The sequence below is a fragment of the Halichoeres trimaculatus genome, unplaced genomic scaffold (genome assembly GCF_033239565.1).
Source record: "Halichoeres trimaculatus isolate MK-OKI-2021-1 unplaced genomic scaffold, fHalTri1.1 fHalTri1_scaffold_34, whole genome shotgun sequence".
Classification (NCBI taxonomy): domain Eukaryota; kingdom Metazoa; phylum Chordata; class Actinopteri; order Labriformes; family Labridae; genus Halichoeres; species Halichoeres trimaculatus.
In genome coordinates this window covers 33,781-53,849 of record NW_027437212.1, presented here as the reverse complement: position 1 = coordinate 53,849, position 20,069 = coordinate 33,781, and the positions used below count along the sequence as shown (strand labels likewise).

At 42.0% G+C, this 20,069-nt stretch overlaps 2 long non-coding RNA genes across 2 annotated transcripts; both read left to right on the top strand.

The window, feature by feature from the left end:
* The first annotated feature begins 849 nt into the window (after window positions 1-849).
* On the top strand, window positions 850-1,838 carry LOC141786479 (uncharacterized). The gene is made up of 3 exons (XR_012597787.1): window positions 850-894; window positions 1,109-1,497; window positions 1,736-1,838. It is a non-coding gene; the product is annotated as an uncharacterized LOC141786479 (long non-coding RNA).
* Window positions 1,839-15,168: 13,330 nt separating this feature from the next.
* Window positions 15,169-15,880, top strand: LOC141786487 (uncharacterized). Its single transcript, XR_012597790.1, has 3 exons — window positions 15,169-15,281; window positions 15,517-15,628; window positions 15,744-15,880. It is a non-coding gene; the product is annotated as an uncharacterized LOC141786487 (long non-coding RNA).
* Window positions 15,881-20,069: the final 4,189 nt, after the last annotated feature.

Genomic DNA, 20,069 nt, shown 5'->3' with positions numbered 1-20,069 from the left:
TGTCTCTCTTGTTAACTTGTCCTTGCTGTTGACTTGTCTCACCTGTTAGCCTGTGTCTGACTCTATTTCTGTTTATATTTGTCTTACCTGTCCATAAGTCTATTGTTTCCAAGTTTGTTTCTGTGATCGTGTTCTGTCTTACTTTTTGTCCCTTGTCCGTATCCTTGTGTTGTGTTCTGTTCTTCGTTTGTATCTGCACAGTCACCATGAGTGATTCTGAACTTCAGGAATTGCTTATGGCTGTGGATAGCCTGACTGATCAGTCACAGGTCAGTGGTGATTTAGCAAGTGCAGATGACTTGCTCAGGGAGCTGCAGAGAGAACAAGCTGCAGCAGCACCAGAAGCACCAAGACCTACAGTGAAGTGGAGAAAGAGAACCTGTGAAGGAGACTTAATTCATGGACGGCCAAGATCAATAAGGAATCAGTCTAATCAAGGTCAGTATTGTTTTTACATTATTAATATTAAAAAAAATCCAGATTTTAACTTGCAAAATAAATGCAGTATCACTGGTCTTGGATCATTTTTGAAAGAGACACAATAAGGCCACTTTGACTTCTGTGTCAAAGGGAGTATTAAGTTCTGTATGAGCTTACAAAAGTTAGCACTGCTGTCAGATTTATTACATTGTCTTGAAGTCTTGCGAAATGTCTTGGCTTTAGACCTAAATGGGGTAGCATTGTTGCTTTCATATCAAATGTTTCACAATGTTTAAGATCTTTTTCTTTTTATACAGCCTGAGATTTTGAAAAAAAAAAAAACAATCATTATAATGTCACAATTTTTTTTCTCTATATTTTTTTCGAGTGTAGCCCGGCTGACTTGGGAGACTGATCCTCCTGCTGATGCTCCTGAGATTGTATTTGCCCCAGCCATTTCTCCAGAGACACTTGGTATTTACTTAATTTATTCTCCATTATCCCACAGCATAAAGTTGAGTAATATGTACTTGTTTCTGATAGAACTGCAATTTATAATACATCTTTGTATTACATCACAAATACAAATAGAATTGAATAATGGACAGTTACACCATTCAAAGCTACTTCATATGGTACATTTTAAAATTGAAAAGATCTTTGTTATTTTTTTGTACAATTTTAATAGAGGGGTTCTTACAAGATCTGCAGCAATCCCTCAGTGATACCACTGGAGATGAGGTGGATGAGCCAACCCCAAGAGCTTCTCTTCTGGCTTTATCAAACTGGAGCACAAGAAAACTCTCTTTTCAGAGAGTTGGAGGGCAGAGAGACCACGTCTTGTGAACACAACCATAGCACAAGAAAATGCAGCAAACCGTGTCTGCCAACAGTGTGGAAGGAATTCAGCTGTTGTCCGATGTCGTGATTGCCAGCCATCCCCCTTCTTCTGCTCTGAATGTGATGTCAGCATGCACACCAGACATGTGCTTCACAACAGAGATGCCTGTACAGCAGGATTCTTCCAGCCTTTGCCTCCAACAACTTTTATAAAGTGTAACACCCTTTGCCCATGTGGTATGTTCTGGTTTGTAAGTTTCAAAAATATATTTTCTTACTGGATTTGTTGAGCACTTTAGGGTTCAATTGCAGCTTCTTCTGGGTGACTTTAATACTTTTCAGTCATGTGCTTCATGTCACATTTTTGTCATGTAGGTAAACTGTAGTTGAATTGGGTCAGAAATTTGTCACAACGCAATATAGTAATTAATTCTTCTCTCATGTCATTCATATGGTGTTTTCTTGTGCTTTTCAGTGCGTTTTGTACCCATGGAAATCCCTGACAAAGTCTGTGATTGTCAAACACCGTCATTAAGTGTCAAACCAGGGAAGACTGTGGCAGTGATCACAATGAATGGTAAGAATGTAATGAACTTTGGTCCTGATTGAAATGTTTGTTTAATAAGATCTGTCTCTTCTCAACAACTCCCACATGTTGCCATACATTGTTAGAAGGAAAAAAAATCACATGAACATCGAGTGATGCATTCTGCGTTAGAGGGAAAAAATGATTATCTAGGGCAGTTAACATTACAGTGGATTTCCATTTTTTTTTTTCCAGGACGCCATGAGCTCAGCATGCCTGAGTTGGTATGTGAAACAGGCCAGGTCAGTTGGATTGCTGGAGTTGATGACCTTCTTCGAAGTGACTACTGGCCAGCTACCCTTCACTTCTCCACCATTTTTGCCATTGTTACTTTTATTTCATTTGAAGAAAGTAAAATGGTTGCACCAGGACTGTCCTGTCAGGCATTTTTAAGAATGCTGGATCGGCGAACTGTCCGCTTTGGCCGTGTGAGTATTGAAGGTCTTTGTCCCATGTTATTTATTTGTATATCTTTGTTGAAAACTGGTGTCCTTAAAATGCATTTGTTTTAGTATCATTGTTTGTAATTTCCCTGTTGATGTTTTTTTTATGATAGAGTGGACAGATCTCAGCTGATAGCTTTTTAAAGAGTTTTTTTGAGTGGGAGGCTGTTCAATTTGAGGTCAACAGCATCTGCAAGGAGGAGCCCTTCGCCTGTCCTGCTTGCAGCCCGGACATGCTTGCAGTTTCTGTTGATGGAAACCGCAAGCATTACTGCTTCAAAAATGCAGCTAGGTACTTCAAAGTATATATATAACTTCACAGTGTTTAAATTAATAACAATGTAAGTCTTTTAACCCGAGAGTGTGAGATATCATCACCTGTCCCTTTGTTTTATTTAGATCTGAGGAACAGGCCATCTTTGAAGGCGTCTTCATAGCAAAGGATGAAGACGTCTCAAAATTTGTCGACTACATACAGAGCACAACCAAACATGTAATATTGCAGACTGTAATTATATATGTTCAGGAATACAATTGTGTTTTATGGAAGTGTTTTTTGAGGTCCGTCTTTCGACCGTTTTAATGAATAAATTTTCATATTGTAGGTCTCTGGGAGAGGTATTTGTGGAGGGGAGTGGTCAGCAGCCAGAGAGACCTCCCAAAGATCTGCCAGCAAGCTAGATGAGGAGGGACTGGAACTTGCAGTCTGTTGGCATGGAGTGCTCCTGTGTGCCCTCAATATGTACAGAGGAGAAATTTTTGCCTATCCCCTCTACTTACAAAATAAGCTAGAAAATAGGCAAATAACATTTTTTTGCATGGATGTGACCTGCAAGTACTGGCCCTACCTCCAAAGAGTCACAAAAAGCTGCCCAGAGCTCCAGTATCTTTTAAACATGAAGCCCTTCCTCTCAGTGTTTCATGCCAAAGCCCATGACTTCAAGTGTGAAGTAAGTAACAATTAGCATCAGACAAAATGACTGTCTACATCTCAATATCAGCACTGAGAAGTTATAATTGGCATTGTTTTTGGAATATATTTTAAAAAGGTGAAATGGAGTGGGGCATATCAGGAGGGGGCTGGGTTGACACTTGACGAGGAGGTGGAACAGTGCAATGCCTTCCTCTCGCGGATAGCAGTGACCACCAAACATATGTCAAAAGGAGGTGAGGTGAAAACCGTAGAAACTCAGGTATACCAAATGGTACAGGATAGAGGTAACACATTTTCTGTTACAGGACGCACAGACATGCTGACACACATGGCCATGCGCTGGAATCAGCATAAGTTTCACAACCTTGCCACCTCACTGTCCCGCAATCTGAAAGTAATAACGTTATATCCTTTATTATTACATAAGTATTATTTGTCCTTTCAAGTATGAAATATTATTTGATAGGAATAGTTGGGGATGTGAACTGAGTGTTTATTTCATTATTTTTATTACCTGTGATTGTTTGTGACTGTAGACCTCAAAAGCTCTGGAAAACCAGCTGCAGAACCTGGAGTCCATGAAAGCCCAGTTGGCAGTGACTGAGAGCCAATTGGAAGAGTGGATCAGCGATGTGAAGGAGTGGGCAGAAAGTAAGAAAACTGTTCATGAAGCTTTCAGGGTTTAGTCTGATACTTTGTAATTGATACCTGTTCATGTTGAAATACACAATAATGTTATGTTGACACATGACATCCGGTTTAATCTCTTAAAATAAGGTATGGTCTCTGTAGGCTTTCATTTGAGAGCAAGCATTGAACACTCAGTTTTGCAAGCCATTAACTTATAATGCCATTCGAGAATTAAATAAAATTAAGATTGAATTGCACTGATATTGTAAGTCACTGAAGTGCAAAACAAATATACCCTCTCTACAGCAAAGACCAACACCTTGACTGATGCGGATGCCTTGGCAAGCAGGATTGAGTTGCTGGTGGCAAGTATCAGGAAACGTTCCCAGCGTCTCTACAAAGATACAGACAGCAACAAAGGTCGTGCCAGGATCCGCCGCAAAATCAGGGAGGAGAAGGGGATCCTGAGTTCTGTGGTTGAAAAATACAACAAAATGGGACCAAGTACAGGAACTCTGTGTTTGGAGACCATTCTGTCTCAGGAGACAGCTTGGCCATGGCAACGACCACAGAGTGGTGTGTACACTAATAAGTTGACTACCTTCAGTAAATGTAACAAGTACAGAATACCTACATTGCCTTAAATTGTTCTGTAAAGCCATAAAACTTTGTGAAGCCTTTGAATTCCTCATTATGAATTGACCTTTTTATGGAAGTATAACTGTGCCATCAGGATTTGAACATGAATTTCTAACTCTGAATTTTTTCAGCATCGAAATTGGACTTTGAATATTAAAAAACATCGAATTTTAAGCGCTGATTGGTTATTCTCCCCCTTTTATATTTGTCCATGTTGAAATAAATTCAGTGTAAAAAAAATCAACATCTCAAAAAATCCAGTCGAAAAAAAATTAGTGTTAAAAAGAATTCAACATAAAGAAATATCTATGTCTCGAGAATTTCGGTGCCAGAAAATTCAGTGTCAGGAAATTCAGTGTCAAAAATAATCCAGTCTCAACATCCGGGTAACCAAGGGGAAGCAATCGATCCCTTGGTCAAGTCGTACAACGCTCAGCCAATCAGGTTGCGCTCCACTGGTCTTATGACACCATGACAGTTTCGAGTGAACTATGTCGACCAACTCCAATGACGCGGCTTTGGTAAGCCTGTTTATGCTATTTGTCATTTGTGTTTTGAAAATTGCATTATAGCTATGACTTAACATGCTGCACGTTAACCGGCTATTTTGAACGATAACAATACTCAACTTTTATTACGTGGCGTTCGCCAAAACTGCGTCAGCAGCTTGCTAACGGTACGTACATTGTGTTTTGGGGCAACACGGATGAACGTTTTTGATTTGAGGAACAACGATGTCGTTATCTGATTGTTGTAAACAATCGCTGGGTTATCTGGCAAGTAATGACAATCTCGGCCTGCTAAAACTTCTTCGCCGTGGTGTGGGGCCGCTGCGGTAGCTCACCTCGTAGACCCGGTGTGTGTTAGCCTCCTGAGCCTCGAGTTCGTTCTCACTTAACGGGACTGGTTTATCGTGTTGTTTATCTGACACAGAAGTGTTTTTTACTGAAATATCATACCATGTGATGTTTCTTCTGCTGAGAGTTGAATGAAGATAATTTTGGGCATAGTTAAGCATGTCTAATAACCCTGAATTAGTGTCTTTTCCCAAAGAAATACATAATATTGTTTTCAGAATCAGAATCAGAATCAGAATCAGAATCACCTTTATTGGCCAAGTATTTTCAAGAATACAAGGAACTTGACTCCGGTTTAAACTGCACTCTCTCAGTACAAATGTGGATAGAATTACAAGAGTAGAAAAATAGAGTTTAAGTAGTAGAAAAAGAATAATAATTATTACAATATTAAATAAAGGACTCTGCACAGAGTAAATACAAAAATATATACACAATTTAAGTTAGGAAAAATAGTGCACTGAATAAATGTCATAAAAAAATGTGCAACTTGCAACAGGGAATGGAAGATGGATGTGCAATAGAAACAGAAACAGAGAGACTGTGGCTGTACATGAGGTATATGAGTTTTTTTAAAGCAGGTTAAGTGTTCATCAGAGTGACGGCCTGGGGGAAGAAACTGTTCCTGTGTCTGGACGTCTTGACGCACAGAGCTCTGTAACGCCGACCAGAGGGGAGCAGTTTAAACAGTTTGTGTCCGGGGTGTGAAGGGTCTGCAGAGATGTTGCCAGCCCGCTTCCTGGTCCTGGACCTGTACAAGTCCTGGATGGAGGGCAGGCTGACTCCGATGATTTTTTCTGCAGCCCTGACAGTTCGTTGCAGTCTGTGCCTGTCGTGTTTGGAGGCTGAGGAAAACCAAACCGAGATGGAGGAGCACAGGACAGACTGAATGATGGAGGTGTAGAAGATGATGAGCAGGTCCTGGGGCAGGTTGAACTTCCTGAGCTGTCTGAGGAAGTACAACCTCTGCTGTGCCTTCTTCCTGATGGAGTCTATGTGGGAGGTCCACTTCAGATCCCGGGAGATGGTGGATCCCAGGAACCGGAAGGAGTCCACAGTAGACACAGTGTTGTTCAGAATGGTGAGGGGGGGCGGAGGAGGGGGGTTTCTCCTAAAGTCCACTGTCATCTCCACAGTCTTGAGCGGGTTCAGCTCCAGGTGGTTCTGACCACACCAGAGGACCAGCTGTTCCACCTCCTGTCTGTAAGCGGCCTCGTCACCATCCTGGATGAGACCAATGATGGTGGTGTCGTCCGCAAACTTCAGGAGTTTCACAGAGGGGTCCCTTGAGGTGCAGTCATTAGTGTAGAGGGAGAAGAGCAGTGGGGAGAGCACACACCCCTGGGGGGCGCCGGTGTTGACTGTCCGTGTGCTGGATGTGATGGACCCCAGCCTCACCTGCTGGGTCCTGCCAGTCAGGAAGCTGGAGATCCACTGACAGGTGGGGGGTGGCACAGAGAGGTGGGAGAGCTTGTGGTGGAGGATGTCAGGGATGATGGTGTTGAATGCCGAGCTGAAGTCCACAAACAGGATCCTCACGTACGTCCCTGCAGAGTCCAGGTGCTGTAGGATGTAATGCAGTCCCATGTTGACTGCATCCTCAGCTGACCTGTTTGCCCGGTAGGCAAACTGCAGGGGGTCCAGCAGGGGTCCTGTGATGTCCTTCAGGTAACTCAGCACCAGGCGTTCAAAAGACTTCATGACTACAGAAGTCAGGGCGACGGGCCTGTAGTCATTCAGTCCTGTTATGGAGGGTTTCTTTGGGACTGGGATGATGGTGGAGCGTTTGAAGCAGGAGGGCACCTCACACAGCTCCAGAGATCTGTTGAAGATCCGGGTGAAGATGGGGGCCAGCTGGTCCGCGCAGGCCCTCAGACATGAGGGGGAGACACCATCAGGTCCTGGAGCCTTCTTGATCTTTTGTCTCTGGAACTGCTGGCACACATCCTCTTCACGGATCGTCAGTACGGGTGGGGTTGCAGAGGGGGGGGAGCTGTCCAGGGGGGCAGGTAGTCTTTTGTTGATGGGATGAGTGGGGGGTGTGAAGGAGTCTGTTTCAAACCTGGTGTAAAACAGATTCAGCTCCTCAGCCAGATGAGGGTTCTCCACAGGGTGGGGGGATGGTCTCTTGTAGTTGACGGCCTCCTGAAGGCCCCTCCACACCGACACAGGATCGTTAGCTGAGAATTGTCTTCTCAGCTTCTCAGAGTAGCTCCTCTTAGCTGCTCTGATCTCCTTTGTCAGTGTGTTCCTGGCCTGCTTGTACAGGAGCCTGTCCCCACTTCTGTAGGCCTCCTCCTTGGCCTGGCGAAGCTGCCTCAGTTTCCCAGTAAACCAAGTTTTATTGTTGCTGTATGTGCGAAAGGTCTTGGTTTGCACACACAGGTCCTCACAAAAACTGATGTAAGTCCATGAATGTCTGTGGCTGCAGCTTCAAAGACGCTCCAATCTGTGCAGTCAAAACAGGCCTGGAGCTCCTGCCTTGACTCATCCGTCCACTTCTTCACTGACTTCACTACAGGCTTTGCAGATTTTAATTTCTGCCTGTAGGTAGGAATAAGGTGGATCAGACAGTGATCAGAGAGTCCTAAAGCTGCACGGGAAACAGAGCGATATGAGTCCTTTATTGTGGTGTAGCAATGGTCGAGAATGTTCGCGTCCCTGGTGGGACACGTGACGTGCTGTCTGTATTTTCGGAGTTCATGGCTGAGGTTTGCTCTGTTAAAATCCCCTAAAATGATGAGCAGGGAGTCTGGATGCTTCCTCTCCACGTCTGTGATCTGGTCGGCGAGCTGCTGCTGCGCCTCTGTTACGCACGCCTGAGGTGGAATGTAAACACTGACCAGCACAAACGAGGAGAACTCCCGCGGTGAATAAAACGGGCGACAGTTTATGAAAAAGGATTCCAACTGGGGGCTACATGTCCTCTTCAACACTGTGACATCTGTACACCAACCTTCGTTAATATAAAAGCATGTTCCGCCTCCCCTCGTCTTCCCTGAGAGCTCCGTTACGCGGTCCGCGCGCAGGAGCTGGAAGCCGGGCAGATGTAGAGCGCTGTCGGGGATGTGTTCACTGAGCCAAGTTTCAGTGAAACACAGGGCGGCGGATCTGCCAAAGTCTGAGTTTTTCCTGTTGAGGAGCAGCAGTTCATCCATCTTGTTTGACAGAGAGCGGACGTTGGCCAGGTGGATAGACGGGAGCGCAGTGCGTAATCCCCGCTGCCTCAGTTTCACGAGCGCGCCTGCTCGCTTCCCGCGCCGGCGTCTTCTGTAAACTCCATACAGAGCTGCTGCTCCTCCAACCAAAACATCTGTAAAGTTCCCTGGTTCAGTGAAAACCGGTGGAAAAATTGTACCAGATGTCAGGCCAATGTTTATGAGCTCTTCCCTGGTGAAAGTGACCAGAGAAGGAGAGCAGAGTGCACTGAAAAAACACAAAAACGCACAAAGTACGAGAGAGCGCAGTACCGAGGCGACCATCCGCGGCGCCATCTAGATAATAGTTTTATAGCTTGTTTCAAATTGTTGTATAATGTAGGACGCATATCTTAAGTGTTCACCCTTTGGAAACCACAGTAGGGTCACCATAATTATAGTGCAGTAACGAGTAACTTTGTAAAATGTATTCATGTTCTCGTTCTGCCAATTTTTAATGCTCCTCTTGCTTTTTCTGCATTGTTGCAGGGCAGTCATGCTGATAATATTTTACAGTCAGCCAACCGCCTTTTACAACTACTCAACTCATCAGGTCAGCAGGGTTCAGCAAGTGTTGGAGTCACAAATCAACAAATGAGGTTTAGTATTGAAATTTACTTTGTGTACATATGGCTTATACTACTCATACATTTTAGATGTATTGATTATTAATAGATTTTCTTGGATACAATTCTGCAGAGAACAGAGACGAACAGAACCAGTTCAAATGGAAATGACCAGGTGAAGAAAAGTTTGTTTAAGTTTAAAACATAAACTTCTCACTTAAGGCTAATATTAAAGTAATTATGAAATGAGCGAAGTTATGGCAGGACTTGATAATACATAATCTTCTAATAATGTCACATATGGTTGTAGTTAGTGTTTTTTGTTTGTTTGTTTTCTGTAGGTCCTTTCCAGGTATTTTCACCAGGGGCAGGGGAAAAAGGCGATTTCCCACAGCAAGTCCTGTTCCTGCCAGGAGGCCTAGGCCACTGGATGTGGCTTTCTATTTGTTGCCAAAGCGATGTGAAAAAACTCCAAAAGAGGAGGAGCAAATAGTCCATATGCATGCAGGACTGGGCCGTAGGACTGCTCATCTAGATGAAAGCACAACACATGAGGAGGTAAAAACATGCAATTGTTAACTTAGTATTGTAGGTTTTGAAGTTATATGGATTTTTTAGAATTCCATGCAGTGTTATTGATGCTCTTCATGATTTCAAGTTTTGACACTATTTTTGGGAAAGATTATATGTGTATACATTTTTTGCTTACAGTTATGTGATGCCCTCAAAGTTTTATTCCCAAAATTGGGGTCAGTTACTGGTGGGTGGCTGCTCTACAAACCTTCAGGTAGGCCAACACTAGTTTGTGTGATACTGGTACTTTTTCATAAAACAAAATACTTAAAATGTATTCTTCACAGTAACCTCTATACTTTGAACTCTGCATGTTTAATATCAAGCATATCTGAGCTGAGGTCAGAGAGCGCAGACCTCCACCAGCACCACAGTCCTCACTCAGATTGTAATTTTCACCATTAATGTTAGTCCTACCTTTATTTCATCTAACTATTTAAAATCATTGACTATGAAAACATACCATTAGCAAGTGGATTCATAATCATATCTAATTTAGTTCAGTGGTTATTCAAAAAAATTGCATTTTTCATCATGCTGGATCCAGACGGTGATCAGGATCACTCCCAAAATGTAATCATTTGTTTCTTGTCCCAATCCTGACATTTCCTGAAAATTTCATTGAAATCCGTCCATTTTTTTTTTTTAGATATGTAACGAACAGAGAAACAAACAAACAGATGCTGATTATTGCATAACTTCCTTGGCAGAAGTGGGAAAAAACAAAACAAAACAAAAAAAACACCTGGTTTGTTTTAGGTTACTTCTTCAGCCTGGTCTGTTCTGATGACATATTTAGGTGCTTTGACTAAATGTTTGGATTATCTAATAACTTTTGATTGTAATGTAATCTTCCACTCCTGCTATCTGTAGGTGGATGGGGGAGCCGACAACTCAATCTTGTGACTCCCAGTGATACTGGCTATACTGGCGTGATGCTGAAATCTTTAAGTCGTGGGTGTAAAAACCTTTACATTGCCCCAATCCAAGAAGAACTCAGCACAAACCCCCTGCCACTAACTGATGTAGCATTCAGCAACATGCCAAAAGCCACATGTCAGAAGTGTGGATTAGAAGTTCCCCTTCCACTCCTGACAGAGCACATCAAATCTTGTGACGTCATGGATTTCTGTAGCGACGATAACCTGGCCAATGGGGAAACCAGTCGGCTTGAAGAGAGACAGTGTAAGAACTCTTAATGTTCAGCTTTTGTGAGTATTGGTATTGAAAAAACAGAAACCCCTTTTTTGAAAATAACACTCTTCTCAACCTCTAATCAGCAGGTGTGCAGGAATGTCCTGTCTGCACGAAGATGATTCCTACTGATATCATTGAGGTACATACTTCCTCGTGTGTGGAAAGGTATCTATGTACTTTTTATTCTCATTGTCTTTTCAGTCTTTGTCCTGCCTATTCTACAGTTGTAACAAAAATAATTTTGTGAGGGTAGAAGGGCAGGGAAAGAGGTGACACATGAAAGCGTTACATTTGAGGGAGACCAAGAAGCAATGCCTGGACCATCCAGATCTTCTACAGCTATTACAGATGGTAGGTGCTGTTCAGGCTTAGCAGTAGCATAGGAAAGTTAAGGAAGATATAATGTTACATCTGAAATTTTGAATTCTTTTTGCTGTCTCAACAACAAATATTGGTAATGAAACAACCTTATTTCCTTTGTTTTCATATTAGACTGGTTAACCATCACTGACCCCAGCAAGGCCATTTCTCAGTGTGCTGGCAGTTCTCTGCGTAATCATGATACAGAGAGTCCCTTACTTCTCAGCATGGACATCAGAAAAAGCCTTGAAGAACAGGACATGGCACTGATCTCCTTCTACAAGCGGCCTAATGTGGAATGGGGACGACCCCTCAATTGCAAACTTGAAGGTAGCTTCAGTTAAAAGCTACAATTGTCAAAATCTAACTCACTTATTTACCTTGTGCTTTTGCTACCAAAATTGACATTGTTTTACAGGAGATACTGCTATTGGAGAGGGCGTAACCCATTTTTTCTTCTCAACATGCATAGAAAAACTGAAGTCAGGGTTTTGCATAAATTTTGGTATGTATTTTTTTTTAGCATTTTCAGCATTGTCAAATTTCTAAAAGCTCCTCTTAATGTTGGCCAGACTATCACCAAAATAAAATGCAGTTTCTGAGGAATCACTCTCATACACACCCAGGGGAAACACAAATGCGGACAGAGCCATGTTCATTTCAGTGTATCGCCACATTTATTCTGTGGTCTCAACATCAACAAAGTAACAACACCACAAAGCTACAGTGCCACCTATGGACCAAACTTAGTATAGCACTTCTGGTAATCCAATATACTACAAGGCCTATTTCTTCTTATTGTTCTTGATTAATGTTTTTTATGTCTTAACAGCAGGTAAAAAGCTTACACGTCTTTTTGAGGGGGAGCCTGGGCATTTAGTCCCCTCAGCTTCTCACTTTCTAGTGGAGAGTGAGATGTTCATGATGGCGGGGAGAATGATAGGCCACTCCTTTCTTCATGGAGGACCATGGGTGCGTCTCAAAGCTCCAAAGTTCCATCCTTCCTTCCTCCACTTGCGTCGTTCTCTTGCGTCTTAGTCCCTCCCACCAGAGATGCATGGGAGAGACGCGAGGAAATAAAGAGAGGAGAGAGGAACGGAGGAGATTCGTTTTATAGAGCAATGGGACATCCTCTCCTTCGGAGCGTCACATGAAGCGACGAGTTTCAGTGATGACGGCATCAGCTGATCACCTCTGGATCATCTGTCAGTCAGCTCTAACAGCTGTTTGTGCGTCTGGGCACGTGCGCTGTAATAACTCTGATCAAACAGAAACAGTAACAGAGATTTGTCTGTTCTTTTAACCAGTTAAACACACACGTAACCATAAAGAAAACTTGCTCTCTGTTTATTCTGTGTGCTGTTTAGAAGCTCACGGATCACTTTTCCGGTAAAATGCGTAATTGTGAGATTATTTATGAATTATTTATCCTTTATCTTGAGCCCATCTGATCGTGAACTCTGAAGCTTCAGAGTTCACGATCAGATAAAGTGGGTTATATTACTATCAATATGACCCACCTTATTGTGTCTCAGGAAGATATTATTGATCAGTCAGTTTTTTGTATTAATCCTCTGATTATATTGATTTGATGATGGTTGTGTTCAGTGTTTTGTGATCTAAACTCACAGCGAACCCTTTAATACCAGATTTATGATCAGTTTCTGAACGATCCTCTGTGCCCGTCTTCAGCTCGTCTTTTCTCTCATTAAACTCCGTTGTGTTTGTGAAGTTTCATGTGAAGTCTGAGCTGCTGCAGCGTCCAATCAGAGAGTGATATTCCATATGGGGGCGTGTCGGTCAGTGAAAAGACTTCCGCAAAGCCGGCTCTCGTGTCTCGTCGATCATAGCTCCTCCGATCAGTCTCCTCTCTCCTCTCTCATCTCTCCTCTGAGCGCAATTATCGCTTTGGGACAGTCTTCAAAATGGCGACTGGGAAAGTACTTCCGGTGTCGTGGAGGAGATAGGACGGAGGAAGCACGAAGTTAACGCATTGAGACGCACCCCAAGTCTTCAGGGACTCAGCCCTGCTTTTGTACATATTCTGCTTGGTGGGAGTCCTGACACTGCCACCGTTACATTGGAGGACTGTCCAGACCTGGACATCAGGGAAACAATTAGGCTTGTATGTTTAATTAAAAAACAGTTTTCTGTCTTTCGGTAATACGTTGTACAATGTGGATACCTTTTTATTTGATCAATCTTTATTTGTATAGCGCCAATTCATAACAAGTGTTATCCCAAGACACTTAACAGTAGAGCATAAAACTCTTCATTTTGTGGATATACATATAAACATATATAAAAACTAGTGCTGTCAGACGATTAAAAAAAATAATCTAATTAATTAGCGGATTTATTATTAATAAATCTAATTAATCACATTTTAATCTCATATCTGCTTAAAGTACCCTAATAAAGAATTTGAATTCTAGGATATTATAAAATTTTTGTGCATGACTAATCAAATGAATACACTAAGAAGTGAAGATTTATAAATCCACATTTTTATTGGTGATTAAATAAAACAAAAGTCAGGGCAACTTGTCCAGAAAATTCTTAGCTCAATCAGGCAACTCAAATTTCACTTTCAGTGTGTTTCATAAATCAAATTCAAAATAAGAAAAAGGTTGAGGACATCCAGCAAACCAGTTAGGCCTGATGCATTATTAAAGAATGTAGTAAAAATATAGATAAACCAATTCAATAATAAAACAAGACTAAGTCTTAAATATGCCATTCCTGTTGTCACCTGGGCTTTGTTTTGTTTGACTAGAGACGCATGTGTGAAGTGACGTGCCACTGCCATGTACGAGTCCTCCTGCTGGCCAATATTAAAATGTTTGTGTGCTATGATTAATTGCGATACATTTTTATGACGCACTAATTTGTGGTGTAATTAATCTAATTAATGCACTAAAGTAACTGCCCTATAAAAAACAAAAACACATATGTATACAAATATATACTCCCAACACCAAAATGAATCCGTATATCCCTTTTATTGTGTATCCATTAGGAATGTGTGTTAATATCAGCAGAGTATTTGTATCAGCCCACAACATGCCATCACTAACTGCCATCTCTGGTATCCATTGTCCTTGACGAGATATTTTACATCCCTTATTGTCTTAAAGCTTGAAGGGGGATCCATACTGTCTGATAAAGATAAACAAAGCATCCAGGACTTGGCCTTTGCATGGGACCTCCCTTCCCTAACTGAGAACAACAGGAGGTGGCTATTTGAGAAGCTGTTGATCCATGCTGTGAGTGAAACTTAGGCCCCGTTTACACGGAGACTCCCGCAACGATTCTTCCTTTGCGTTTTCAAAAGCCACCTGCGTTTACATGAGGACGGCGTGAAAACGATCCGCGTTCATACGACTCCAGGAGGAGAAATCTCCTCTTCTGTTCTTTCTTTTTCTGCCGTTTTGTTGTGTGAGACAGTCGGCAATCCAACCATAACGCGCATTACCGCCAACTACTGGCTCAACTGGAAATGTGGCTGAGCGCGGAGCCTTCCCCTGAAACTGCGAGTGCGCATGCGGTGACGTCAGCGTTTCACCCTGAGACGCTCCGCTCTGTGTTTACACGAAGCTGGATGGAGGAGCGGATTCAGATCTTTCCACTCTGGGGAGCGTTTTCAAAAGTTTGCGTTTTCACTGAAAACGCAACGTGGTCTCGTCTAAACGGAAGGCCAAAACGCAACGAAATGTTTGCGGAATCGACCGTTTTCGGCGTCGTGTAAACGGGGCCTTAGTTTGATAAATGTCTATCCAAACAGACTGTACATTTGTTTTTGAGTCTTTTGAGTTACTTTTTGGTAAAATAAAAAAATAAAAAATACTGCAATTTTTCCTGATGGTTTCTGTTCTTACTCTCTTTTTACTTTTAACAGGTAATAGGACGTGTGACACGGCAAATAAAACAGCTGAGACGAGGTCTTAAAGAGACACCATTGTGGACACTGATGACCAAAAGACCTGACACAGTGGCCCTACTCTTTCCTAAAGATGTGGCAGGAAATGTCTGCGCGGAGGTTGAATTTATTTTAATATTATCTTTTAGTGCTGTAGAAAATGTTTTTTATACCTTGTAGGCATCCATTACTGTCCATTTTTGTCTTGTTCTTGTTACTGATGTATTCCTATACATTACTTACAATTGACATCATTGGTATCAACCAGTTATGTTTGACCAAAGAGTGTAATGAGTATTGATTTAAGAATCAAAATTATTGTCTTAGTCATTCTATTTTCTTTTTTTCAACATAGGTACTTCTTCAGCGAATCACATGGCCTCGTGAGGATGACAGTGATGATGAAGACTGTTCCATCGAAACTAAGTGCCGCATGTCAGGCTATCTGCGACAGTTCATAACCAATGGTAAGTTTACTCGTCTTAAGAGTTTGTCTAATCTTCTGTTAAGTTAAGCTGTTTGTGCAATAGTTGGCTATTTATTCTAATGACTAATCATCACCCATTTGAATCTACTTCGTAGCAACACCAGCTGAACTCACCAACTTGGTGAAATTCTGGACCGGATGGGAGGTCGTACCACAGAGTCTCTCTGTGGAAATCATTGGGGGCAGATACCCCACATCATCTACCTGTTTTGAGACCTTGCGCATTCCAGGGCATTATAAGGACTACCCATCTTTCAAAAATGACATCCTGGCCTGTATTTGCACTTGTCATACTGGATTTGGTCTTGTGTGAGCTACATCTGGGCCTCAGTTTATGCTTATCAGACATAGTGGCTGAAGTTAAATGTTGTTTTCAAGCTTAGGTGTTCATTATGTTTTGAAGTTGTACAGATATAGTTCTCTTTCTTTTATCTCAGACATGTAGATTCTTCACGTACCTTGACATGTTTCGGCGGAAACTTCCGCCTTCCTCAGAAGTGTCAACAGATGATAGATATGACGTGTTAAATCAGCTGGTGTTATGGAGGTGTGACTCTCCTGTTAATTTTTCTGACGGGGTCACGCTGTCCATTCCCCTGAGCAGGACGCTGCTCCAGGTGTGTGAGAGCATGTATGCCCCCACCTCCCTGTGCATCGTCCCTGGGTCCCGTTTCCTGAATTACGAATAGGGAAGCCATTGAGATCAGGAAACAGGGCCCAGGGATGATGAACAGGGAGGTGGGGGCATACATGCTCTCACACACCTGGAGCAGCGTCCTGCACAGGAGAACAGACAGCGGGACGCGTGACCCTCCTGTCAGAAAATTTGACAGGAGGGTAACACCAGCAGATTTAACACGTCACACCTATCATCTGGTGACATTTCTGAGGAAGGCGGAAGTTTCCGCCGAAACATGTCAAGGTAGGTGAAAAATCTACATGTCTGAGATAAAGGAAAGAGAACTATATCTATGTTTTCAAGCTTGTTCAGATTGATCTGACAGTACATTAAAGGTTCAACACAAAACAAGTCTTCCTGATCATTTTATTTAGGTATCTTGAAATTGCTCACAAAATTGAACTGCAGATATGTAGATATCACAGCCCAAAGACTGGGATGCAGCTCTTGGGTTGATTGCATCTCTCAAAGATGTCAGTTGTTCATCAGTCAGTGGGCATGCAGTGTGTGGAACAATGACACTCAAGTGATCATCACAAGGAAGTCCACTTTCTTCCTAGTCAATGTTGGGGATATCCATGCCCTACAAATAGAAAGCATTTTAGATTGTATAAAGTAAAAGTGGACACACTTCAAAATATTTTGTGCTTTTAGCAGATCTGATTCAATATCTTTAATTAAATGATTTGTTCTAATTACACATATGCATAACCTCTATGCTGTCTGGTCCCGGAACTGGATTATGTGTGCGACCAAGTTCCCACAGCTGGTTAGGAGTCATGTGGCCCTCTGTTCTTAGTGAATGGTTGTCCCAGCCACTGTGGAAAGTATCGAGGTCATCCTGCAGGCGTGGGAGGAACACAAAGTGGCAGCAGAAGAGGTGCATTTCATTGGCGATGCTGAGGAAGCCTTCTTCTTCAAGGTAGTGGAGAACATCATAGTAGATGCAGGTTACAGCTGTCCACAGGTCTCTCCACAGCCGCTCAATTCTGGAAAATGTAAATACATTTTTAAAAAATAATCAAAAAAGTGTTTCTAATTATCTGTTTAATTTGTTTAAAATATTTTTATCCCCAATGGATGCACAAAAAATAAATGTTAAAATATCAAATATATTTCAAACAATGAATTTCTTTATTTTGTATTTTTGCACAACCCACTTAAGATTTAGAACTTGTTTCATACATACTGCATGTCAATACAGCCTATGCATATGTGAAAAAAAATTGTACATGAAAGTTCCCCAGTAAGTAGTTGTCTGCCAACATACTACCACAGCACAGTATGAAAGAGGTGGCAACCTAGCATCTGGTATCACTATTACTGAACATACCGTTGGTTATGAACACTCTTCCCGGATATAAATGTTTGTATGTCAGTATGTTGCTCTCTTTCCTCCTTTTCTAAATTGATGAGACTGTGAAGCTGTGTCAGTTCGTTTAAAATAGCTGGACAAACAGTCAATTGACCTGACAAAGCATTCAAAAACACAAGTTCTTGTGTGCAAGTAAACTCCAAGAAGTCTAGGTCCAGAGGCATACGTCCCAGAATATTCTCCAATCGAGAGCGAAGCCTTTCCAAAAGATGATTAAGCAGTTGCTCCTAGGAGAGAAAAAATTAAATTAAAAAAATTACCCATAGAAAAGCAGACCCATGATAAGTTCTACTATTTAGAGAGTGCAACTTGTAATAGTAATTGCTTCAGATACTTGAACAGTTTAAAATTAGATGGCTATTGACAATTATTACACAACAACTCGACAGTGACCTTCTGATCCTCACTCTCTACATTTATAACTAGCAGGTATCTGCGTGAAAGAGTCCTTTCTCATGCGCAACCCTAAAGTGGTATATAAAATGAATGTTAAACTATTGTATCACAAAATCAATTTAAAATTCACCGGATGAAAGGCGAATCTGGGCCTCTGCAGGACAATATTAATCATTTACGGCTGTCATGTCCCACCTCGGTGAAGTTCGTTTCAGGTTGGATCTTCCCAGGCACTTGTTGGTCCTTATATCCATACAACTGCTTAACCGTCGAAGACCCAACGCAAAACTAACTTCACAGCGGTGCACAACCAGACTGCTGCGTAAAGCAGGTAGGTCCGTGGAGATATGCCCGCTGTTCCCCCACCCCCATGCACCCAAGGGCGGCGGCCAAAAGAAAACTGACTAATGTAAATTACGTTATACTGCAACCGTGTATCACAGTTTAAATGTCGGTGTTTAAAGAGCAACTCGGGTTTTTTGACACCTGGACCTTATTTATAGGTGTTTGCATGCTCTATACTCATTCAGACAAACATCGTGCAGCTCGGAGTCCTTCAGAAGTTATTTAGATCCAACCGATTTTAGCCGCACTTCGCGGAGGCCATGGCAAGGGAGCTTCGGCGCGGCACATAATCTCTGCAAAATCGCTCATTTCGGCTATATTTTGTCATCCATCGCTATCCATCGTTATCACAAACACGCTCCTCTTCTGTTGCCATAGGCGAACACTGTCCACAAGCGCACCACCAGTTCGCATTGAGTCGTGGACATGCTAAATAAGGTCCAGGTGTCAAAAAACCGGAGTTGCCTTTTAATGTCAGTAATACTCACCGAAGCGATATCTCTTCCGTTGCTCGACATGGCTGAGTAGCCGGTTTCTTCTTGTCTCGTTTGTTTGTATGTTTTTTTTTAACTTCTTTTGTTCTCTTCCTCCGTATTTTTCTCCTTCTGTTCGCTGCTCCTCTTCTCACGGTACCTCTTCTGCTTTGCAAAACGAATTGACCCTTGGTGACCTGTCATGGTGTCAAATGACCAGTGGAGCGTAACCTGATTGGCTGAGCGTTGTACGACTTGACCAAGGGATCGATTGCTTCTCCTTGGTTACCCGGATGTTGAGACTGGATTATTTTTGACACTGAATTTCCTGACACTGAATTTTCTGGCACCGAATTTCTCGAGACATAGATATTTTTTTATGTTGAATTCTTTTTAACACTGATTTTTTTTCGACTGGATTTTTTGAGATGTTGAATTTTTTTACACTGAATTTATTTCAACATGGACAAATATAAAAGGAGGAGAATAACCAATCAGCGCTTGAAATTCGATGTTTTTTAATATTCAAAGTCCAATTTCGATGCTGAAAAAATTCAGTGTGAGAAATTCATGTTCAAATCCTGATGGCACAGTTATACTTCCATACCCTTTTACCCTTAATGTTTACAGCCTATGTTGATCTCAGGACCAAGAGAAAAGCCTTTGACATTGTCATGGCAGTAAGGAGACTTCAGGAGGAGAAAAAAATTCTTGTCATGGAGATGAACCACCATTGGAAATCTCTTTCAGCTCGTGGTAAATCTCTAAAGGGACAGTCCTGCTTGGTTTCTGGAGCAGTGATTCAAAGTATGTATTTGAATTTCACATTGCATGAATGTGCAAATCAAAGTCTGCTGATAACATTACTAAAACAGTTTTTAACTCTTAATGTTAATTTAAGATTCACCATGGAACCTAAATGAAGATGAGTTACAGGGTCTGCACAGTGTCATTGGAAAAAAGCAGCAGAAGATCAGAGAGATGATGACTCATGCAAGACGCTGCTACCTGCAAGTTTTGTCTGGAGCAGAGGACATCGACTTCCTGCAAGATGATCAGGCTGATTACTCTGATAGTGATTCTGAAGGTTCAGATGATGCACTGTGGAAGCCCAATCAAAGGGCCTTCAGTGCTTTTAACTTATTCACCTAAA